At 48.0% G+C, this 25,000-nt stretch overlaps 1 long non-coding RNA gene across 1 annotated transcript in view; it reads left to right on the forward strand.

Annotated features, from left to right (window-relative positions):
* The window catches only part of LOC135830125 (uncharacterized), a 22,388-nt gene extending 4,152 nt beyond the window's left edge, over positions 1-18,236 (forward strand). Inside the window, exons 2-3 of the long non-coding RNA XR_010555995.1 lie at positions 2,668-2,749; positions 17,838-18,236. This is a non-coding gene — a long non-coding RNA (uncharacterized LOC135830125). The remainder of the gene's footprint in view (positions 1-2,667; positions 2,750-17,837) is intronic.
* Positions 18,237-25,000: the final 6,764 nt, after the last annotated feature.

Consider the following 25,000-nt stretch of genomic DNA (forward strand, 5'->3'; position numbering starts at 1 on the left):
TTCTTTCGCACTCAGATGAGTTTGCTGGCGAGGATGAAGCCGTCTTTAGTGCTGAGATGGACACCAGCTATGTAAATGTTTCATCGGAACCCCCTCTGGAGGCGGATTTGAACTTACGGAGGGGAACTCTCGTCGTATGAATTCCCCTGCTATTTTCAGGGGCTCTAGCTGCTGAAGGCGATATCATCGCAATGCACCTTGGTGAATTTGTTGATGGTAGTGATACCAGGGAGGATTTTACTACTACCTGGTTGTACTCGTAGTGGAGAAGACAGTCGTTCAGAAGATGTTTATATTTTATTTTTCCTGCACGAGTGGGTTTGAAATTGGTTTGGAAAAAGTTTGGAATTCTGTGTGCTTGGTTGGCTGCCAACCCTGCTAAAAGGCACAAGAGTATTCACTGTATGTGAAGGGAATGCTGGTCACCTAATTCTACATTACACCTGATACCTGGCAGGTCCCTGATACCGACATTTTGATACACCTACAGGTACAATTACCGTAAAGTACTGCCAGAGCGCCCCACCCTCTCGTCCCTTCAAGGCTAGGCTTCTATTCACGTCAGGCGTCTATTCAAACCAGGTATTTCTATATGCCAAAACTAAAACCAGACTTATGCGCTGACAGCGTACAGGTCCTCCCTCGTTAGTAGATAATCTCTGGGCCATCAACAAAGTTATCATGTAACGAGACTTACCTTGTATCAGGACTTGCAGCTAAAGGTGAAATAAGCACTAATTCGCACTTACCTTGGCTATCCTCGATACAACATAAATTGTCGACCCTTCAACTCGTTATAAGATAATTGAAAATCTCCAACACAGCTCTTCCTAGGATGCAGAATATGGTCCATATCTTGGACTACATAGATATAAGAATTAATTTTTTTTGTCTTTCTGTGTTCTGCTATGTGTTTTGGCCTTGGTCCTGCATGGTCAATATTATCTTATACTAACCCATTGAACGCTGATGACGTCTATAGACATCATTGAAAATGCCCCCATGCGCGGATGACGTCTACAGACGTCATGGGTTATAGTGATTTCTGGCACTGCCTGGTGTGTAAGAGTACTGTTAGTCAGTTGGATCATGATCCTGCCTCTTGTACGATAGGTTGTTGGTGCGAATCCCGCTTGGAAACACTACGCGTCTTTTTTCTTCTCTTTCCAGGGATGTTTCAGTTGCACTTTCACGCATTTGGCGTATTTCACGCAATTTGAGCAAACTTGCGTCCCCTGTTGTGACGCGCTATTCTTTTTGGGGACTGTATCGATTCTGTCACGCTGTAGTTGATAGTCTTGACAATCATTTCCAAAATATTTGAGGACCCCAGTTGCCAGAGCCCTGGAGTTATAGAACTTGCTTTTGGCCCTGTTTTTAGCATTTATATGCAGACTACCATAGGCAAGGCCCAGTAGCGCTGAATGGGCTAAGGGTTTGGCACTCCAGGGACCTGGTCAAAGGGTCGTTATAATGATTTTTTATTTACTAACGAATTACGTTTCGCCAGGGGATTTACTATCGGGGTTTATGTAATAACTGGACTCGTTATAATGAGGGAGGACATGCATCTTGAAATCAGGCCTGTATCCAAAACAGGCTTCTATATGAGATAGGCCTCAACCCTTTCCATGATGGGCCCCTTTTCTCCAATCGGCCGGTTGTCCAATGCACTGACTCTCTTGGAGTAGATTGCGTGCACAGCACTTCCACCTCCTCTCCAAACTACTCCACCGTGCCTCAGAACGGCACAGCTCAATTTCACGTTCTTGCTCGGCGAATGCCCAAATTCAACCGATTTTCACGATTCGAACTGCGCTGGAAAGCTGAGATCCAAGCGCTTCATGTCCCAGCTCAAGCTCAAATCTCTTGTGGGGAAACTCTACTTCGCTGCAAGAGGCATCGTACCCGCCCGGATATTTATGCTGCGCATGTGGTCTATTTGCAGTCGCTACGAGAAGCCTCACTACCGCATCAGTCTGAGAATACGTGGGTATGCATGCAGCTTTGCTCTGTGACTTTCCATTGCATGTAGTCACTTGGCTCTCCCATTTCCTATTCACTGCTCTGATGCACGAGGCAAATGACTGGACTGCGGTGGTTGGTTTTAGGCCACAAATCAGCAGTGCTGTTGGCCACAGGACAGACACCTGAATCACGTTTGCAGTTCGTTTCGACAAAACAAATTTCGTATATTGATGCAGGTGCTTGCCCTCGTGTAAAGTGTGTGCGTGTGTGCGTGCGTGTTTGTGTGTGTCACATATGAGTGCATGTTGTCACGTAACCGATAACGTGAGCGGCAAAGAAGAGCAGGTTATGGCTCCAAATGTCAAATACTGCATACTGGAATGAGCATGAATCCACCTGCACCTGTTTTACCATCCTACCCTGTCTAATGCGTCACAGACACCTCTCTTCGGAATGCTCTTCATCTTTTTGTCGGAACTAGGTCTCCGGAGCTGGGGAGAAGGCAGAAATGCCTGTTCACTTGGTGAAGTAAAATAAAATAAACAAACAAAAAATCTCTTGAGTTGTGCTCTCACCCTCAGCTGTCTTGTTGCATACCCGTGCGCGGTATCTCCATACACTTTGGTGGTTGAACTTCGGCGAGAACCTTGAAAGGAGCATCAAGGATGTTTTCATTCGCTGTGTTATTGTGATGTACAGTTGTCGGCGTACTGGCACCCTGCTGTGGTGCTAATGGTGCTACCGCTGATGCTTTCTACAACAAGTGTTCAAGTTATTGCCAGTAAGTATACATACTGACTAGTGGCATGTATTAACTGCCTCCTCTCAACAATCACCAACCACCTGTCTACTTTTCATGTACACTCATACCATACCCCGGTTATCCGGACACTGAAGTTACGGGCACTTCGGTCTACCGGGCACCCTTTGGGCGAGTTTTAGTGGAAATATTACTATTCTTTTGTCACAGGCCCAAAGCCCAAATGAGAGGGGGAGGGAGAGGGAGAGAGACAGAGACAGAGAGCCAAAAAGCCAAGCTTCCGCCGCAAGGGCGGAAGGCAAGAGTCTCAAAAGCCAAAAGACAAAGAAACGAAGAAAAAGAGAAGAAACGCATGAGAACGAGTTATGCAGCAACTATCCACGACTAACAAGATGATAAACAGTCAGAAAGTGACTTACTTGCATTGGCAGTATGGCAGACAGCTCACTTGTGTATAACACAAATAGCAATGGCCCAAGTACACTACCTTGAGGAACACCTCTGGAGAAATCCACAGGTGCCGACAGAATATCAGCCACCTTTATTTGCTGCCTCCGATTACTCAGGTAACTAGTCAACCAGGACAGAACAGTGCCCCCAATGCCATGCTGATGAAGTACTGTGATGAGATGCTGGTGTTGTACTCTGTCAAAGACTTTTGACATGTCCACCATAATCACACCAGTATGCTGGCGCTGAGATCGTGCCAAGAGCCAGCGATTCACTGCAAGATCCAGAGCGTCTTCCGTTGAGTGGGGCTTGTGGTAGGCAAAATGCGACGCCGGTAGCAGGTGGTGGTCCTGGAGATGGGCCATGATCTGCTTCTTGACACAGTAATCTTGAAGACGAGACACAATGGGCAGCAAAGAGACTGGCCGATAGTTTCCTGCGACTGCAGTGTCCCCGCTCTTGAACAAAGGGCTAACATATGACAGTTCGAAGTATGCGGGTACAGTACCACTTGAGAGCGACATATTAATGATTCTAGCAAGATGAGGAGCAAGAACACTGGCACAGCACTGCAAAACAATACCAGGAATGCAGTCACTGCCACTAGCTTTGTGCGGGTTGTCGCAGGTTATGCGCAAAGTGTCGCGAAGCGATTGCTTATGTTTGAATTTACGTTGTATTTGACCCTGTACTACTTTTGTTGGCATTCTTTGGCTACGCGCATCTATGATGTACAGTCCTTTCCCAAACGACCGTACGACCAATCCCGATATAACAGATTTCGAGGGTTTTTTTTGCCGGGAAACGTTCTCAAGCTTGAGAAATTTCGAATTTGTCTAGTTTTTGGGGTATGTATGAAATAGGGTTATCGGCCTGGTCGAGCAGTGAAGGCTTCTTCCACATTCCTTGAATTATTTCATATGAAAGGTAATCAGTTTGGCAATGCCCTGCCGCCAGGAGAATGCAAACAACGCGATAGAATGCGTCCCGGGTGGTAGGGATCATTTTTCTAAGTGCAAGAAAATAGCCGACATCGATGCGAAAGTCGGCCTCAAAGTCTACATGGACGTCTTGAACAGGTGAGATCTTTCAATATATCAATGGAGAACACCCTAAAGAATAGATGTATAGTGTTTCTAAGCTTCTAACCCTTGTGTGCTCAAGTGAAAATTGAACATATCTGGACGTGGACGTGAATATATCACGAAACAAAACCTGATACTGTAGTACATTTTATCATTCAATGGGTATACAGTATACAACCACCATACAAACACGAGCAGGAGAATGAATGGACAGGAGAATAGTTGGTTACCCATTGCTGTTCAACAAAGAGAAGCACATACTAAAAGTTGAATTGGATTAAAAGTATTTACAATTCACAATTACATTTTTATTTATTTATTTTTTAACTAGAGCCACGTAAACCCGTCATGTGTGAGCCATGAATAAGGGGAGTGGTGGCGTGGTCTGGGATGCTCTGCCGGCCTTGGGTCTCGGCTTCATCACAACCAGGCGCGCCAATAGCAGAGAGAGAAAGAGAGGAAGAGAGAGAGAGAGAGACATAGACACACACACACACACAGAGAGAGAGAGAGAGAGATAGAGAGAGAGAGAGGAGAGAGAGAGAGAGAGAGAGAGAGAGAGAGAGAGAGAGAGAGAGAGAGGGGAGAGAGAGAGAGAGAGAGAGAGAGAGAGAGAGAGAGAGAGAGAGAGAGAGAGAGAGCGGGGATGGTTGGGGAGCAAGAGAACTAAATAAAGTATAATAAAAAAATGAGAGAGAGAGAGAGAGAGGGAGAGAGAACTAAATAAAGTATAATTATTAGGGGTGAAACGAACGAACGAAAGTTCGAATATTCGTTCGAAAAATTTGAAAACGAACGAACGAACTCGCAAGATTGATAAACGAACACAGCAAGCAAGCATAAAGATTGCTTGTGACTAGATCACGAAGGAGCCGCGGAGGTTGGGAGATCGCGAGCTTGCACGCTGATCGACTGCGTTTGCCTTGATGATCACTTGAAGCAAGTTGAAGGAGTTGAGTGTCGCGTCGGGACAAAGTTTCTTGAAATATTTCTGTGTGTCCGTTTGAGTTAGATTTGTACTCGTAGTGAAAGGATTCGAGTCGCTTGTGACATCTGTTCCCGAAAGCAAACGTGCACTCGTTGCAATCATGTCAAAACATTCGAGCCTTTCATCGCGATCCGGAGTTGGAGCGGAATTTGATAAAGTGGTCGGGAAAGACGAAGTCCTTTTCTCAATTTCACAGCAGAGCGACGACGAGCAATCTTCGTACCCACCTCAAGAAGTACCGTTCTCCTGCTCTGACGACCTGAGCTAGCGATGAGAAGAAAACTCTCGTCCGGACGATGGTGATGGACTTTGCAGCTAGCTGCAAAACCCTGTGATTCAGCTCAGGCGGACGCGATAAAAAATATTTCTGTTCTGGCAGTGTATCGTACACCGTCAATACTGAACTGTGGCCAGCCAAGTACAGAGAACGCCTGTACTGACAGACTGTATCAGTGTATGGTCTTCAAAAAAATTCATCCTTGAAATACATAATGGAGAATGTTCGTTCGAGTTCGTTCGTTAGTGTGAGAGTTCGTTCGTATTCAAAATTCGATGTTCGTTTCACCCCTAATAATTATAATGCGTAAGGGGTGCACATTCAGATCCAGAGAAAAGAGTAAGCAGGGCACGAGGCGTACGGCAATATGCAGCAGTGTGTGGGCAGATGTGCATACATCTTACAAAGTGTCAGTGGCCCAGTGCCATTGCTGGGCACGGAGGTGCCGGAAGACAGACACTTTGAAACTTTGCAGCCGTTTCCGGTCAGGTGGCTGGCTGAGGACGGCGGGTGGCAGGGCATTCCATACAGGGACAGCACAGGCGGGGAAAGCTCCACGGCAACTTCCCCGGCTATTGACAGGTAGCCCTGTCTCCACATGTATCACTTTCTGTGATGTAACACTTGCGGCGAGGAAATGCCTGTCGCGCACTGTCGCAAGCAGTTGTAGGGCCACTGTCCCAGAAGTTGGCAAAAGCATAACTCTTGCCAAGCGCGTTGTACACGAATGGAGTGCAGTTCACTAGGCTGGGTGTCCGTGAGGGTACTACGCACTGCACTTAGATGCCGCAGAAACAAAACAGATTGTGAATCGTCTGTCGCGGTTGCAGCTCATCGCAGGTGTTGCATGTTGCGCATTGTGGAAAGCAGTTCATGTATTGGGAATTGAGCTTCAGTAATAACAGAAAGAGGATCCCAGAGGATGACTGACACCGCTGACAAACACTCTTCTGTGCAAAGTTTTGATGACGATGCTTGATTGAGACGTTACCTGCAATGGAAAATAAACAGCGGATGATACTGATTATATATTAGGTACGGATTATACCATGAGTATGAGGGGTATACAGCGAATATTTTCGAGAGTGCGTTAGGACGAGGGACAATTGGGGGATTCGGTATACACAGAGTACGAATGGTAATATCCATTTGCATGGTACTTTCCTAAATACAGAGCGTGACCAACACGAAAGCTTAGCTCACATTCGACGGGGCGCAGCGGGACGCAACGTAAGGATTGACGGGAACCGACGGAACGGTTACGACGCCGGCAGACAGCGTCCAATGTGAACACCAGGAACGGGAACGCAACCGTTCTACCCTACAAATTGGTAAGCTAGGGGAAGAGTTGGATCAGTTCAACTTTTCAGACCGTAGACGGGGACGCAAGCGTACAAAACAACTGCATTCGAGTGTGAACAGGGGATGTGTCGTGCGCTGAACCCTCCCGATGCGCACAACAGCACACTTAGGTTTTTAAACATTCCGAACACGGTCAACACTACGCTTCCCATGATAACTCGCCAAATGGTTAGCACAACTGATTCAAATTTTAGGAAGACAAGATTTCGTGTCACTTCTTGAAAATCGCAATAGCTGCTACATGTCATGTCTTTCGAATCGTACAAGATTTTACAGCTCACCCCGGCCGTCCCAACAGGCCCTTACGTCCCCTACCGTCAGCGTTACATCGAATGCAAACTAGGCTTAAAGTTTCCTTATTCTCGAAGTGACCCATGTGAACCGAGCGGGATATATCGCTGAATATATCCTGCTGAGAACGGCCGCTGATTGGCAAATGTTGTTATATTTGAGACGAGTTCTATATCACTCAACTTCATATCACAAATGCTGGCGCACTTACATGAGGAAGGGATGGATCCATACACGTGCGCTAGGGGTGAAACGATTAGTTCGAATATTCGAGTATCCGTTCGAAAATCTCAAACGAGCGAGTATTCGAAATTTTGCACTCGATCGTTTTTTTTATTTATTTATTTTTTAGTACTGGCATTCTATTTTTCAAAAACTTCTGTTGTACTGCTCATCGACTGGTGTGCATGCATTATTCGTGCCTTTGAGTCAGTATTTTATGACTTGGACGATGCAATCACCACGGCAAGTAAGGTTATTTTGTTTTGAGATAATGAAAGTACTGGTGAAAATCGTTACTTTACACTCTGTACAAGACGTTGGCGACTTTTGTGCTACGCTCACAGATAATTTCTTCTGAATTGGTCAAGAACTCACAAATCTAGCGCTTTTGAATTTCGATAAAATACTCGAAGTAGTCGGATACTCGATCGAATATTATGAATGAGTGATCGATTGGTCAAAATAGATACTCGTTTCACCCCTAACGTGCGCACATCAAAATAATACTCTGCCAACAGCTAGTCAGCGATGATTACAAATATACAGTGCAGCAACCCTGGACAGCAAGAGAGAATGTACACACCAGAGAGCCTGAAAATGAAGCTATACTCTGATGAACGATTCGCCTACAAGAATATTGGTGTCCAAAGTGAGAACAAGTCTAGATCACTCAATTAGTGTTGTGTCCCTCAGTCAAGTCATATTATTATGACTTCTCACGAGCATGCGCACTAGAGATGCATGCTCGTGTGAAGTTGGTTTTGGGATGTTCGGAGGCAGTCTTCTCTTGCTGCAGCTGAGTTGTCTGGTTGAAGATAATGACATTCCGAGTTCAAAGCAGTTCAGAGTGAGCCAGTTACGTGTGTGTATAAACTGCATGATTAGATCATTGTATGGTCTAGGCAGGGACCATACAAATGGCGACGAATACTTACTTGCCCTACGCCGCCACCATCGAGCCTTTCGACGGGGGTGATTTCAAAGACTATCGCGAACGCGTTGAATTTTTCTTCTGTGCCAATAGTATTGGTGTCGTGGCGTCCAATGCCTCTTCTGGTGAAAAGAGAGCAGCGGAGAAGAAAATGACAGCGCATCTAATTTCCCTGCTCTCTAAGACGGTCTACTCAACCTTGAAATCCCTGATCCTACCTGACGAGATCGCGTCAAAGAAGTATGACGAGCTTTGTGCTGTACTGGAGAAATACTACAAAAAGAACACTACCCCAACCACCGCCGCTTTTCAGTTTCGCCAAGTCTCCCAAGCTCCGGGTGAAACTACAGTCGATTTTGCTAATAAACTCAAGCGTGCTGCTGTCGATTGTCAATTTGGCTCCCATCGCGACCGAGCCCTCACGGACCAGTTTATTTCGGGCATGGCAAGCTCGACGATACGACGGAAATTGTTACTCTCCAAGGAGTCCGATATTGACACGTTTGAGAAAGTCATCGACCTGGCTAGCAAGGAGGAACTGGCCATTTCCTACTCAAAACAATTCACTGCACCCTCTGCTGCTTCTGCGTCGATCGGGTCTCCCACGGACATTCCCGTACACATGACGAAGGAACGTCGATCCACCAAGCAGCCGATGGCGCCCGGAAAGCGTTGTTTTCGCTGCGGGTCGGATATGCACCTGGCAAACAAGTGTCGACATAAGGACGCCGAGTGCCGGTACTGCCACAAACGGGGGCATCTGGAGAAGGTTTGTCGTACTAAACTGCAGAGAGACAAGCGTGACTGTCACCATGTCATGGGTGAGGATCTTTCTACCTCCGACTCTGACTGTGAAGACGCAGGTGAGAGCGTTCCAATGTATACTGTACGTGATACTACAGGCAGCGTACCCCCGTTTGCTGTGGATGTTGTAATCAATGAGGTACCCATCCCTATTCGCATGGAAGTTGATACTGGCAGTGGTGTGTCCATACTAAATAAACGGGATTTCGAGAAGCTGGGTGGGGTTCTGTCTACCTTACCTAAATCCACCGTACTGTTGAGGGGTTTCTCTGATAAGCCTATTACCTGCCTGGGCGAGCTTGAAATGAATGTCACCTTGAATGGTACGACAGCGCCCGTTAAGCTCAGAGTTGTAGATGTCTCGGGACCATCCCTTTTGGGAAGGGACATGCTACAACTGTTTCAATTACCATGGAATGAAATCTTCTCTGTCAAAACTAGAATTGATGAAACCGTGGCACAAATTCAACTGCGTGAGGAAATTATGGCCCAATTTCCAGATCTGTTTGATTCTACCTCAATGGGCAAACTAAACACAATGAAGGTCAACCTGCGTGTTGACGACGCACACCCGGTTTTCCTCAAGCCTCGCAAAGTCCCATTTGCAATTACTGAGAAATACGATGAGGCTCTTGATCAACTCGAGCGCGATGGCATTCTCGAGAAAGTTGAATATTCACAATGGGCAACGCCAACTGTTCCGGTCAAAAAGCCGGATGGCTCGATTCGCATTTGTGCGGATTACTCGCGCACTCTGAATGCACATTCACCGCTGGAAAGCTATCCGCTACCTACAATCGCTGAGATCCGCGCTAAATTGTCAGGCGGTACGAAATTCACCAAAATCGATCTCAAGCAGGCGTATCACCAGCTCGAGCTCGATGAATCATGCCGAAAGTACACCACTATCAATACTCACCGTGGTTTGTTTGAATATGTGCGCTTACCGTTCGGTGTACACTCGGCTGTTGCCATTTTTCAGCGCACCATGGAGACTGTGCTGGCTGGCATCGATGGATGCATTGTATACATCGATGACATTGTGGTTACGGGCAAAACACCTGACGAGCATCGAGCGACCCTTGTGAAAGTTCTCCAGCGCCTGCAAGAAGTCGGCATGAAACTAAAACTCGAGAAGTTTGAAGTCATGCTTGACAGCATCTCCTACTTGGGGCACACATTCTCAGCGGAGGGTGTATCGCCATCAGCCGAGCGCACTACAGCCATGAAAGACGCAAAACCTCCAACTACTGTGAGTGAACTGCAATCGTTCATCGGTTCTGCGAACTACGTCAGAGCATTCATTCCGAATTTTGCCACCATCATGGCACCGTTGTACGCCTTACTCAAAAAAGATGCTGTGTGGAAGTGGGAGTCTAGTGAGAGCAACGCGTTTGACGCAATCAGATGTGCACTCTGCGCCACTGAAACGTTGGCTTTCTACTCCACTACGAAGGACATCAAGGTCCAAGTTGACGCCTCAGGCGTAGGTCTAGGAGCGGTGCTATTGCAAGAAGAGCGACCTGGTCATTTCCGTCCCATTGCATATGCCTCGCGTGTTTTGACCAAGGCGGAAAAGAACTACTCTAACATCGAGCGAGAGGCGCTTGCCGTGGTGTTCGGAGCTACTACTTTCCGCCAGTACCTTCTCGGTCGCAAGTTCATTTTCGAAACAGACCACCAGCCGCTTGTTAAACTGCTTGGGTGTACAGACGGCGTTCCGTACTTGGTGTCACCGAGACTCAAGAAATGGAAGTTGGCCCTAGCGGCATACGACTACTCTATCAAGCACATCCCAGGGCGCCAAAACCCATTCGCTGATTTCATGTCGCGCCAACCTGGTCCTGGCGCTCCCTGCTCCGACGAGGTAGCTGATGAACAGGTACTATTCATTGAAAGCGAAGTCATTAATGCGGACACAGTTGCTACCGAAACGCAACGGGATCCTATACTGAAGACAGTTTGGCACCATGTACTGAATGGGTGGCCGGAAACCATTGATCAAACTCTACAGCCGTACTTTGCGAAGCGCTGGGAGTTGTCTGTGTCTGACAATATCCTTCTTTGGAACGATCGTGTCATTGTTCCAGAATCATTACGTGAGTTCTTGCTGAACGATCTTCACTATGAACACACAGGTGTAGTTCGTATGAAACGCTTGGCACGTCGCTACATGTGGTGGCCTCGTATCGACAGAGATTTGGAGCAGGTTTGCGCCCAGTGTCCGGAATGCCAAGCTGAAGCACGCCTGCCAGCGAAGGAGTTTGGTAGCTGGTCATGGCCGACGGGACCTTGGCAACGCTTACATATTGATTACGCCGGTCCTTTCATGGGCAAGATGTTTCTTGTCATTGTTGATTCATATTCTCGATTTCTGGATATTGTTCCTATGGACCGTGCAACGTCCGCTACTACTATCGCTGCTTTACGCCGTGTCTTCGCTTTGTTTGGCCTACCACATCACATCGTATCGGACAACGGCTCACAATTCACGAGTGAAGAATTTCAATCATTCCTACACAAGAATGGCATTCGACACACTTGTTCCGCTCCTGGACATCCGGCAACCAACGGGTTAGCAGAACGCTATGTTGGGGTTTTCAAGTCAAAATTGAAAGCCATGGGTACGCAGGGTGACCTACACGCTACGCTACAACGCTTCCTCCTGTCACATCGTACAACCCCTTCAGCAAACAACAAGTCACCAGCTGAGATGCTTATGAGGCGTCAACCACGTACCCGTTTTGACACGCTAAAACAGACCGCCAAACCGTCTGTTGACGCTTACGAACGCAACATGAACAAGACCCCAGAATTCCAACCAGGCGACGCTGTGTTCACTCTAAATTTTGGCTCTTATGGTTCAAAGTGGGTCCCAGGTCGCATCGTGTCAGTCATCAGTCCAGTCAACTACCAAGTTCAAGTTCAGGATGCTTTGTGGAAGCGTCATCGCAACCAGTTGAGAGCACGTTCAGTTCCTTTGTCTGAGTTTGTGAGGGAGGATGTGGCTGAAGCTCCCCCTAAATCGACGCATCAGGCTCCATCGTCATCCGCTGATACTGGTCCCAGTGTTTCTTCTACCGGTACAGTTTCAAGTTCAAGTCCTACTACCGCTGAGAAACAACCGTCAAGTCAGTCAACAGTCAGCCCTACACCAACAACCACGACAATACCTACGGATAGTGAGTCTGAGTCTAGAATGCCAACACCATCGACACCTGGTCAGAACACTAGTACGACCCGGTCCGGCCGCCAGGTTGTCATACCTGAACGGTACCGCACTCAAGCCAAGTAGTGGTTTCCAGTTACTGCAGTGGTCATGAACTGTATTATAATGTGTATACAAATCTTGTTTCTGTAAATAGTTCAAATAATTATAGGTATTAGCCGTCATAAATACATGAATAGTTACTATGTCAGCCATGAGTATCGGTTATAATTCTATAGCGAATGATGACATAATTGGTTGCAGATCAGACACTCGCATAGTAGCCATCCATACGTATTTGAACCACTCTTATTACTGTTTTCCATGTTCGTCTTTTTCTAGTGGTGGGGGAATTGTTGTGTCCCTCAGTCAAGTCATATTATTATGACTTCTCACGAGCATGCGCACTAGAGATGCATGCTCGTGTGAAGTTGGTTTTGGGATGTTCGGAGGCAGTCTTCTCTTGCTGCAGCTGAGTTGTCTGGTTGAAGATAATGACATTCCGAGTTCAAAGCAGTTCAGAGTGAGCCAGTTACGTGTGTGTATAAACTGCATGATTAGATCATTGTATGGTCTAGGCAGGGACCATACAATTAGACAGAACAATTTTGAGTGTACACTTACGCGAGAAAAGGACGAATCCATAGGCGTGCATACAATGCATACATGTCATGTTCAATACGCCGCCGGTGTCAAGGTGGTGGGAACTACAATTGTATGCATACAATGCAGCAGCCCTAGGCAACATCTCACTAAATGTAGAAGATATGGAGGGCAGATTATTACGGTTATAGAACAGATGTCATTTTATGGTGCATGCCATTACAAGAACCAGCATTTTTATGGAACGGATGGTACCAATACGGCGAAATGTCTACGGATTCAAGATAAATCACAACAGACTTAGGCAAGAACATGGTAAAACTGAGCAATGGACTGGCACATTCAAGACTGATTTATACTTCATTTCATGAACGCAATGGGCACAGGCGAAGGTCGCGCGATAGACCAAACAAGTAACTCAACTCAAGATCAAGTCACCTTTTTTGCCGCAAACGGCCGTTGTGACGTGTTTCCCTTACGCAAAGCGAAGTGTGAATGAGGCTTTACTCTACATATCCAAAACTGTAAACCAGTGAAGACTACAGCTTAGAAGACGGTATTATAATGTTGTGCATTGTTCTTGCCAAATGTGTGTGATACTCTATGTAACATACATGTAGATAGGGCTGAAAAAGAATGAGTGTCGTTGTGATAACATCATTTCCGAGTGTCGTTGTGATAACATCATTTACGAGTGCGTTGTAACGATACAGTGTTGTGTGTTGTGCGTGTTTGTCGGATAATAATATCAATAACAATACGCCGATATAATTAGTTGCATAAATAGTACTTACGTTGTTGCTTGCATTCTCGCTCTCCACAGTAACTCCATTGCGTGCTGCGTTCTATGTATTCCTATTCTGTACACTGACTCTCTCTCTGACAGGGTTTGCTGTCACCCTGTCGCTGGGTGCAAGCATCCTCTGACAGACCAAACCGATTCACTTCATCTTTTCAATATTTTATCTCCTTTCGATTTGAGTTTCTGTTTGTTCTGCACTCTGACTTTTCCTTGTTGCACCTGCGCTTTGGCCGCCGAACTAACTTTGCTGTCGCCATTATTATATCCATGGTCACGTTGACTCATCGATGCATCATGCATGATTTGTGATCATCTGCTTTTCTCATCTTCATGCATGCACGCACTGATGTACACGTAAGCCAATGCACGCACTGATGTACACGTAAGCCAATGCACGCACCCGGGCACGTCTTGCTGATGACAGCGATTTGGCGATCGTGGCTCTTGGTTCTTTTCTTGTTGTAATCTTCTTGTGAAATTTTTTATTTATTTTTTACTATGTTCACATAACCAGCTCGAAAAGAATAAGGAAAGACAATGGTACGGAGACTAGGACAAACTGACAAGTAATGAGCAGGCGCTGTGCCTAGACGCAGCAGTGATGATGGGGCATTGATGACTCTGCCGACCTGAGGTCTCGGCGTCACAGCCAAAAACACGCACCAAAAAAGGAAAAAAAGAAGATAAAGCTGTACAGGTCAGAAAAATGCGAAAAACCCAAGGCTTAACAAGAGTGAGTGTGGGGAGAAACTATCATAGCATCATACTATTCATAGGGAATCGACTGCCCAGAGCCAGTTTGTGCTGCGAATATGGCGATAAATGTTTTTTTTGAATGATTGCATTCTCTTGCTGTGGGGAGGCTGGGACAGGAGAGCGGCAGGGAGGGAGTTCCAATCGCTGATGCTGCAGTGTGGGAGCGAGCGCTTCAGCGCCAGCGGGGCAGATGCAGGCAGCTGGTGTTGGAGCTGGTGGTCATGGCCACTGATACTACCGTGCTCGAGGCGGGTTCTGGGGTTGGCAGAGGTGATATGGCGCGGTGGCAACACAGAGAGCAGCTGCGGTGGACCAGGCAAGTAGTGCAGCTTGTACAGGCAGGCAAGCGAGGCAACAGTACGGCGGATGGCCAAGCTGGGTAGGTGTGCCCCAGGGCCGATAGCAGGGAGTGCGCGGCGCTGAACATTGTTCAGACGCTGGAGGTGACTCTGCGCAGCTCCCATCCATGCAAGAGGCGCATACTCCATGACTGGTCGTACGACCGCCTGATACACTGTCGTCTGGCCGGCGGGGGTGAGGATGTGGGCGGCTTTGTTTAGGACCCCAAGCCGTTGGCGTGCACGGGTGGCTACGGAGCGAAGGTGATCGCCAAAGGTCAACTTGGCGTCCACCTTCACACCAAGGAGGGTGATGCTGGTTGTCTCGGGCACCAGTGTGCCACCAAACAGGAGTGGGGGGGGGGGGGGGAGATCTAAGCCGGCGCGTCTGAGGATGGCTGTCATGGCCTGGGATTTAGTTGGTTCAAAAGTCACTTTCCAGGTACGGCCCCACTCGTGCAGTCGGTCAACGGACACCTGCAGTGACTGCGCTGCGACTTCCGGGGTCTGCTGGGAGGTGACTAAGCTGTATAAGGTTGTGTCATCAGCATAGGCCTCCAAGCTGGCGCCGTCAACGAGAACGTCTGGCGCGTCGTTGACGTACGCCAGGAAAAGCGTTGGACCAAGAATGCTTCCATGGGGGACTCCAGCGGAGGTCGTATACGAAGCTGACGTACGCCCTCCAACAAGGGACTGTAAGGAACGGGTGTCCAGGTACGAGGCAAGCCATCTCTGGAGCGGACCATCGATGCCTAGGCTGCGCACCTTGTGGAGGAGGCCGACATGTGAGACACGGTCAAACGCTCCTGCAATGTCCACAGCAAGGATACGAGCCGCCCCTTTACAGCCCACAGCGGTTGCCCAGGCAGTTTGGAGAGCTTGCAAAGCTTCTGATTCGCCGAGGCCTCTGCGAAATCCAAACTGGTGTGACGTGAGCAGATGGTGGTCCTCAAAATAGTTTACGATGTGTCTGTTTACTAGATTTTCCATGAGTTTCGAGATTATGCACAGTAAGGATATGGGCCTATAGTTCTTAAGGGTTGAGCGGGAAGATCGCTTGTGGATCGGAACCACGTTGGCCGTCTTCTACATCCTAGGTTGGACTCCAGACTGGAAGCATGAAGCAAATAGCTTGGACAGTGGCTCTGCGAGCTCGTGGGCACATTCCTTAAGGACGCGAGCAGAAATACCGTCAGGCCCTGTAGCCTTGGAGACGTCGAGCTTTGCCAGGAGGCGGCGCACAGCCTCTGGGCAGAAGCGGATAGTGCGAAGAGGTGGAGCATCTGAGGGAGCAGGGTCCGGTAGGTCAGCCTCCACAAGGTCCGGACCGGCAACGCTGCATTTCTTCGAGAAGAAGCGAGCGAATGCCTCTGCTTTCTCTGAGCTCGTTGCCCACTCGCGGCCGTCAGAGTCGACAATTAGGGGAATTTCGGGCTGTGTGCGGTTGCCAGCAGCGCTCCTCAACTTCGTCCACCACTGTTTGTCTCTGAGGGACCCAGATGAAAGGCTGCGACGTAGGCTGTCCTCCTTTGCACGTCGTGATCGGAACTGGGCGGCGATCGCTACAGTCACGGAATTGGTGAGTGCCTGCTGAAGTGCTGGGTCATAAGGGTGTTTTCTCCAGTCGCGCCAGCGTTTCTCCTTCTCCCTCTCGGTCTGGGTGCATTCAGGCATCCACCATACCGGACCGAAAGGCGGATGGGACAAACTGTGCAACAGCTGCAGTTATCGAAGCGGCAACCTGCTCACACGAAGTTTCTGGGTCGTCCGTGATGATATCACCCCATTCCACGTTGCAAAGGTGCGCCCTGAGGCGATCCCAGTCTGCCCTGTTGTAGCGAAATACTGTTCGCTTAACAGGCGGTTCACATCTAGGGAGCACAGAAGAAAAGTCTGACATCTTAACTTTGTTTCTCTTACCTGGTCGCTTGGTGCACTGGTCTGTGTGAGCGACGGCAATGGTGGTTTGTGGAGTACAGTAGTGAGGAGGATTAGACAACAGGGCCAAGCAAGCACAGCAAGTTCTGAATTTTAGGTATTTGGAGGTCGTGAACAGATCAGATTTGTTTTGCAAGTGATAGGTATTGCTTATCTCTATATGTTGCCGCCTTCGTGCTGGCCGAAAACGCTGCGTGCTCTGGCGATAATTCGGCTTGAAATTATGTGCATAAAAATGCCAATTTCAGCTTCGTTCACAACATTTTCGATATACGTCTCCTCTACGAAACTTCACTAAAAATGTATCTGTCGAAAGAGCGTCCCGTCAAGAATACATGGTGTGAAATAAAACGAGGCGGTGCAAAGTAAAACGACGTAGGCCATGTAAAACGGCTTCCATCTCTCAGAACCAATTTAGGACAGTTCTCAACTTTGAGAACATTTTTTTCGCTTTCGCGGCAAAAATCAGTCAATAATCTGTTATATCGGGATTAGTGGGAAGTGTCTCTTTTTTGCGCGTCTGGGGAAGGACTGGTACGCTTCAGGTAGCTGCTAGAATGCTATACATAAGTTGTACTCAGCTACTTCAGGTACACATATCGCTACATTTGAGTTGAACCAGCCGGCTGTTTATCATGTTTCTTTAGGCTGGCGCGATAAAGTTGTTTTTGATTGCCTTTTGAATTAGTTATTGTTCTGTGCCCAGTTGGGACAAGTTTGGAAGTGAGACAGAGTTATTGGAATTAATCACTCTGGATATGTTTGCAACGAGTGTTTGACTTAGTGTGGACTTCTGTGCATAGAGCACACAGCTAGAGCTGCGTGTTGTAGAGAATCTTACGAATTGCAGCATCCAGATGCTGTCCATGCAATGGTTCCCAATAGTAATAGTTTGAACCAAGTCACGACACAAAGTGATCACAGATTTTATGTGGTATAGATGCTGGCCTAACGGTTTTTGAAACCAGGGTTGCAGGAAGCCTCAAGACTTCCTTTAAAAATAATACAGTTGTTCGTTTACATCAGTTTGAGAGTTGCTTTTGGCTTTGCACAGAATGGAAATCTTGTGGTTCGCTCAGGACAGAATATACGTTTGACCACCATGATAGAAACTTTGCGGAAGCTGCGAACTATTGCAAGAGCCTTGGGAAGGGCAGCAATTTAGCAATTCCACGTAGCGACGCTGAGCTTCAGTGTGTCTTCAGTACTAAACCCGCCCGAACTACAAACTGGATTGGCTTTCGATCATATTTGGTTCACCCACTAATGAAGTTTGTATCAATTGATGATAACCAAACGGTTACATACTCGAAATGGGCCAAGCATCAGCCAAGTCCACCTGAGCAGATCTTACAACTGTGTGTATCAATGTGGTATGCACCTTCACACGATACCAACGGTGAATCCTGGGATAATGTCGGATGCGAGGCCAAACTCCCGAGTGTGTGTCAACAACCAAGTAAGTATGCATGTGGGTGTGCACACACACACACACACACACACATACACACACCTACACACACACACACACACACACACATACACACACCTACACACACACACACACATACACACACACACACATACACACACACACACACACACACACACACACACACACACACACACACACACATACACACCTCAGACCTCATACATGCCCATTGCGGAAGTGATGAAAGCGAACAGCTATGTTAGACATAGCAACTTGTGCTGGGATTACACCATTCAACAGCTTGCAAGGCTGATGAATTGACCGCCACTATTTTTAGCCTGGTATCCACCACACAGCTGTTTGAAGTGACCTTTTCTGGCCAGTGAATCCCTATTTTTCAATTTTCCATTTTTTTTCTTCTTTTTCTTTTTCTACACACACACCACACCACACCACATACTCCAGCATACACTGGCTGTTGGTAACCACCCAGGAGAATGAAAGAAAAGTCAGGAAGAGTCTGAGAAAGAGAAGAAAGACGTGTGTGACCATAATTGTCGGGTATCGAACCCGCAACCTATCAATTATTGGAAATCGCTGCACATACCACAGCACCATATGGGACGCACACACACACACACACACACACACACACACACACACACACACACACACACACACACACACACACACACACACACACACACACACACACAAACACACACATACATACTTGTACTTGTACATGTTGCTCACTGCCAAAACTGGTCACGTGGGTCTCCCCGGGAGAGGGGAGAGAGACTCAAAAGGAATCTTGGAAAGATGACTCGCCACACCTCAGTAAGTGGGTGAGGACAAGTTGCAGAAAAAGGATTGACGGCATCAGGGTATAAGTCCCGGGATCCAATTGCAGTCACCCCTGCCCCCAGCGAAGGTAATACTTGCTACTAGTGTGGGTGGCTAAATCAGAATGGATCTGATCTAAGCATCACTAGCACCATTGATTACACAGGAGTTAATCTAGCAGGTACGCAAACCCATCAGATTTTTTTTAATTTTTTAATTTTTTAAATTTTGTTTAAATCTAGGCAGAAGCAGTGCATGGTTAAGAGGTACGTATACTTCAAATAGAAAGTATACGAACCCTGAAGCCACCAAAGTGGCAGATACAACAACACACCTTCAAGCAGCCGAGCCTGTTGGCAACAGACGCAACACAACCAGGCATAAGTGTACCAACCAACCGAAGTAGCTCGCACACAGACATACACACACACACATGTACATCCTGTCCTGTCCTGTCCTGTTGAGCCACTGTCATGAAGGTTACGTGGGCCCCGGAGGGGCAGCTGAGAGAGAGAAGGAGCACACAGCCCTGTGACGATCCAGGTGATGTGGTAAGCGAAATCGGCGGGAGCAGGCGCAAACACATGTGAAACCCTGACGGTCCTGAACGGTCGGACGACTACAAGTCCGTGAGCAGCGATGACGGGCGCAGCCACGTGTAGACGCAAAGCAGCGGTCACAAGCCTGGCAGTGAGCGGCGCAGCACAGCGGAGAAGCAGGCAGCGGCAGGGGCGCGCCGACTGCTGACTGGGGGTAAGTACACTTGTGCCTTGCCAGACCCCCACGGAACTTCAACCAGCAGCCACACTCTCCACACTGGCATGCACCTTTCTGCTCCGCAACCGGCTTTGCACGCTCAACCTTACACTTGTGGCGTGCGCTGTAACAGTTTTCCCCTGTTCGCTATGACTTTACACTCCCTCGCACCTCATGCGTCTTACGCCTGTCTATTAGCACCTTCATTGGCGCCATTGCCACATGTAGACTATCACCTTTTGCATATAACTGGTCGAGGCACGCTCAACCAGGCCTCTTACGTTTCAAGTTCGATTAAACCTGTTACACTGGTAGCAAGAGGATGGTTACTACTCTGCTTTTGGCAGGTGTTCTAATCGCTCTGCTTACGCTCCTCGTACTCGTCGTTCGGCTGATGAACGATATCAAGACCGCTCAGCGCGTTAGCCAAGAAAACCGAACGATACATCCGAACTCGGAACCATGGGAGCCAACACCCCGCCTTACGAAAGAGCCGCCTGTGTTTGGAGGAGATTCCGTTACATTCAAAGAATGGACGTTTGCAATGGACATGGCCCTACGGTCGTTGGCACTGCCAAATGCGGCACAGAGGGTCGACTACGCGGCAGGATTTTTGACTGGAAACGCTCGTCTTTGGTTGATAGCGGTATTGGAAGCTAACCAAGTGTTTTCCAACTGGCCTGCTCTGAAAGCGGCACTTGGCGATGTGTATGGACCACGGCACACTGAGGAAACATCGCGTATGGGACTAATTTCCGCAGCGCAGCGTGGGTCGCTGGACGCATACATTGCTGCTTTCACTCGCCTCAGCCTGCAAGTGCCGGAAATCGACCACCACACCAGAGCGCTGCTGTTCGTCAGGGGTCTAGTGCCGCACATCCAGCGACAGGTCATGCGTGAGCATCCACGTACCCTGGAGCAAGCTGTCATGGCAGCAAACACCGTGGAGCAGTCGTCAGGGCCACCGGCGTCGGGGCCACCAGCCAGTAGAGAGTCGCGTTCCGTGCCCAGCTTCCGTGGTCAGGGCCTCCGCAAGCTGACGGACCAAGAGCGTGTCCAACTGCGAGCAATGGGACACTGCTTTGCTTGCAGGAAGCCAGGCCACCTCGCTAAAGACTGTACTGAGGGTGGACAGCGCTACCCAAACGCTGGTCGCCAGTAAGAAAGGGGGTGCGCTTACTGGCGACGACCCAAGCACCCACGCCGGTACCAGTCGCTAACCGGTTCGGAGCTCTGGAGGTTGAAGACGTTGCTCTCCAGGAACCTACGGAGCCGGAGACACCCATAGCTGTAGGAAATTGTCCCGTTGCAGAAAGGTGTCATGTCAGCAATGTCAGCGTCGGCAATGAACCCGAACACGACCTACTGCGCATACAGGGAAAGATCGGCGGTCGCCGTGCAGTGATGCTGATAGATTCCGGTTCAACGCATGACTTCATTGCAGACGGTTTTGTTCGAAAGCATCATCTTGACACGGATGCAAGCTCAGAAATGCTGAGCGTAACATTGGCGGACGGCTCGACCAGCGAGGTCCCGCAGATTTCCACACGCACGCTAAAGGTGACAGTCGGGGGCTTCAGTGAGGAACAGCACTTTACTGTTTATCCCCTGACTCGCTACGACGCTATTCTTGGCAAGCCGTGGCTTACAAGGAACAACCCCAGCATCAATTTCCGTACGAACAAAGTTCAGTTGGACGGTGAGCCCTTTGTTGCCAAATTGCCTTCAGCTAACCCGCCGACTGCCGACCGGCCAACTGTGGAAAGTATGTTTATCAGTGGCCGACAAGCTCGTCATGCCCTGAGGAGTGGAGCCGAGGGGTTTCTTGCATGGGTCACTGCTGCAAACGAGGAGAATCGTTCCGGGCCACAACTCCAGGAATCAGAGCAACAGGACATCCAGAACCTGCTCAAGAGGTACCAGGATTTATTTCCAGACGAGCTGCCGAATGAGCTTCCACCGAAGAGACCAGTCAACCATGAAATCCAGATAGAAGATGGAGCCAGACCAACGTCTCGACCCGCCTACCACTTGCCGAAACCAGAGATGGAGGAGCTCCAGTCACAGCTGTCAGAATTACTTGAGAAGGGATTAACCCTTTGTGTACGGACTGTACAACTTTCGATCCCCTGGGATCGAAACTTTTCAAAATTTCAATCGATCGTAACTCAGTCGTTCCTGGGTTATATCCGAAAAATAAAATATGTAGGTCAAAGAGAAAACTCCCAGCTGTCCATTGACACAATCGCTGAAGCGCTCCGATGTGTGGTTCCAGAGTTACGAAGCTCTAAAGTCGAATCGCGGAAAATGTCGCTCAATAGCCGCTCGCGCAAAAATTGAAAGAGGGATTTCCCCATCATTCTGGGCATGCAGTGACGTAGAAACATGTTCAAAATGGTAAACGGACTCATGGCAGTTTGTGAATTTTTTTGAAGTAACAGTTAGTTGTTACGAGCAAGGAGAGCGAAATGACTGATGCAAGACGACTTCTGTCGGAATATTGGCGTTGCAGCTAAGACGCTGGGCTGTAGCGCTGGCGTTTTGACCTTCGTGGCGGAAAGCGTGGGCTCAATGTGTTCCTCTTGCTACGAGCTTTCCAGGAAGCCCAAGATTGAAGAAATCGTCAAAAGGAGACTAAAGTTATGACCCAGATAGTTGTAGAATTTGAGGTGAGTCGAGATCAAATTCAGTCTGTGTACAATTTTTTCAGTACATAAAGGGTTAAGCGAACCAAGTAAGTCGCCATACGGTGCACCTGTGTTTTTTGTGAAGAAGTCGGATGGTACTCTGAGAATGGTGTGCGATTGGCGAGAATTGAATAGAATTACGATCAAAAACAAAGCTTGTCTTCCTAATATTGATGACTTATTCGACACGATCCAGGGCAGTGCATATTTCTCCAAGTTGGACTTGCGGTCGGGGTACAATCAAAATAATCAGAATTCAAGACTCGGATGTTTCTAAGACGGCCATTAATACGCCGTTCGGCCACTTCCAATTTAGAGTCATGGGATTCGGGCTGACTAATGCCCCGGCCACCTTTCAGTCACTCATGAACTCTATTCTGCAACCGCATCTCCGAAAATTCGTTGTAGTATTCTTGGATGACATTCTAGTTTTCAGCAAGACCTGGGAAGATCATCAGCATCATGTTCAAACAGTTCTAGAAACACTTAGAAATAGTGAGCTGTATTGCAAACAGTCTAAATGTGAATTCGGCGTGGGAGAAGTTCTCTTCTTGGGGCGTAAAATCAACGGCACATCAATTTCCCCTGATCCCAAGAAGATAAGTGCTGTGGAAACATGGCCAACTCCGTCGTCAGTAACTGATGTGAGGAACTTTCTTGGCTTTGCAAACTATTTCCGAAGGTTCATAGATCGACACTCGACCATCTCTCGTCCATTAGAAGAAATCACCGGAAAAAATTCACGCTTTGAATGGAGCGCTGCTAGACAGAAGGCATTCGAGTCTCTAAAATCAGCATTACTCGAGGCGCCAGTGTTGCAACTGGCCGATGTTGAGAAAAACTTCACGGTAGAAACTGACGCAAGTGACTTTGCCTAGGCGGGTGTGCTCCTGCAGCAGGGAGAAGATATGGATTTGCATCCCGTAGCCTATTGTAGTCGGAAACTGTCAGCTGCAGAACGCAACTATACTGCGGCCGAGAGGGAAACGTTGGCTGTGGTATTTGCATTAAAGTGCTGGAGAATCTATCTATTCTGCCACTTTGACCTGATGACTGATAATTTGGGTGTTGTCTATTTACGAACCAAACCGACTCTCACCAAGCGTGAGGCAAGATGGGTAGAATTTTTAGCTGACTATGACTTTACGGTCTTTCACAAACCAGGAAAGAAAAACATTGCCGACCCGCTTTTCACGCCGCCCAGATCTGTTCAGTGATTCTGAAATAGGCGGGCCATCCTATCCTCCTAACATTCAGTTGAATGCCATAGAGCATACCCTAGAGATTAATCCAGACATAGCGCAGTTAATTGTCAGCGGTTACAAGTGCGACAAGGATCTTGCTCCCATTATCAGGAGACTGAAAAATTCAAGCCATGACAATCTGCACGACCGTTACCTTCTAAATGAAACACCCGGTTATCTTTATCTCAGATCTTCACCACAGAACAGGTTATGCACACACAGTAACTACAGTCCATTCATTGGAAAGTAGCACTCTAACTTTTTGGTGTCTCCCACGCACCCAGTTGCAGATATTTAAATTATACTTGGTCCGCCCAGTTAAAATTGGCGCTTATCTTCACACTTGTCTCAGGAAAGAAATACAAATATTTGAAGCAAGCCACGATCACAAAGCACTATATACATGATTATTTACATGTCAGTAAGCAACTTAGTCAACAATTCAAGCAAGTTACACATCCTCCTCGCTACTATCGTCGCTGGAGGAAGAGCTCAAAACGTACAATCCGGACAGCTGCTGCACGGGTCATTTCATAGCTTGTTCCACTTTTCCTCTCGAATCTCGCTCAAAGGCAGTGCGTGCCTGTCACCTTCCCACCAGAAGCTAAGTGAGACTGCCCGCATGTTGACTGTAAGTGTTATCCCCGTTCGTCGCAATAATGCGTCTTTGTTTGAGACAAAAAGGCAACGCCATATTAGTGTCCTTTTTTCAAATCGCCTCTTGCGCTTGTCGTACTTGCTGATCAGCACCCGTACCCACGCGAGCCGCTGGTGCTTGAAGATCTACATGCAGCGCAGTGATAGCTTCCGCTTGGTTGTGTTTATTTAAATTCGCTTGATGTAGCACCTGTGCCTACTGCACCTGCAACGCCGGCGTGCACCAGGCTTTTCGGCTAGTTTCCTGAAAGTCCTTTGCACGAGTGTTTCTCTCAGGACTTGGTGTTTTCTTTGATTAGCTCCTTTGCCCTGTTCTCTGTGAGCTTCAAAGTGTGTCCGCCGGGTTGCTCTCACTTACTGGAGATATCGACATGAGCTGCAGTTTCTTCGTCAGCGATTTGCTGGTGATAGCCCTTCTCTAGGCGCTATACTGTGCAAGCACTGAAATTCAAGCTCGCGAAGCGCTTTTTCAGCTTTTCTATACCTCCCCGGGGTAAACAATCCTTGCCATCAGACAGCTGGAAGTAGACAGAAACTGTATTCTCCATCGCTCTGAAATGTGAACATCCTGACCTATTTTACGGACTCGAGC

The sequence above is a fragment of the Sycon ciliatum genome, chromosome 13 (assembly GCF_964019385.1).
Source record: "Sycon ciliatum chromosome 13, ocSycCili1.1, whole genome shotgun sequence".
In the NCBI taxonomy this organism is placed as follows: Eukaryota; Metazoa; Porifera; class Calcarea; order Leucosolenida; family Sycettidae; genus Sycon; species Sycon ciliatum.